Source organism: Chelonus insularis, unplaced genomic scaffold (assembly GCF_013357705.1).
Source record: "Chelonus insularis isolate UGA/USDA-ARS -01 unplaced genomic scaffold, ASM1335770v1 contig_35_pilon, whole genome shotgun sequence".
Lineage (NCBI taxonomy): Eukaryota > Metazoa > Arthropoda > Insecta > Hymenoptera > Braconidae > Chelonus > Chelonus insularis.
Window position 1 is genome coordinate 294,597 of NW_023276524.1, and position 979 is coordinate 295,575.

Consider the following 979-nt stretch of genomic DNA (forward strand, 5'->3'; position numbering starts at 1 on the left):
TCTCTTATCCACGAAAATTACAAAAAATTTTTCTATCTAAATTGTATTACTATTCAATTATTAGAAATAGAATCACAAACTGAATTAACAACACAAAATATATTTTGAACGTAGAAAAAAACATTTATTCCAAAATCACTATGAAGGTTGTCTTTACTCTCAGGGATCTGTCAGAAAACTAACTAAAAATGGTTCACTAAATTTTATTTTGAATAACCATCTTATTGGAGAAAAACTGCCTGGTATGCAGATGTTTAAAGAATAGAATGCATCCTTTGTCCTTCATTTCTTTTTTATATTTTATTACTTTGTAAATATTTTTATCTGGTGAGGATAAACATAATATTCATGTGAAAAACGCCTCAAGCGATTCATTATCTCCTTAATAGAGTGGTTTATGTTTCCGAGCCACAACAATCCTTCAGTTAATCGAAGCGCGCGAAGACTAACAGTTTTTCTTTCTAACGACAGAACGGTTGTACGAATTTAAAAAATCGTATTTTTCATTTTTATCATTATTAAATTGATCCATAGCTAATATAGTGACGCTCGTTCAGGTACGGAGTGAGAGACAGTAGTCGCTCACCGCGCTGCGGTTTGGTCTCTCACGTCGAAGGCGCATAACATAAAAGAAGTCGAGTTGAAACAGTTAAAAAGCGAAAACAATTGAAAATCAAAAATAGTTAAACAGCACATAAATGTACACTACGTAATATAAATAGTGTTGCATTTTAATATAGAAAACAAGAAATTTCCGCCATCATTTGTCTCACGTAATTAACGAATAAGAATGAGAGAGCAAAGATTTACTGGAATTTCCCATATCACACTCCTCAACGTATCGAACACAATAAGCTTATAATATATATGTATATATATTTCACTTTTCGACCATAATACCAAGTATGAATATTATATTGAATTTTCAGCTTCGGCTGAAACTAATATACGTGCGGAAGAAAAAAGTAAACACGAACGG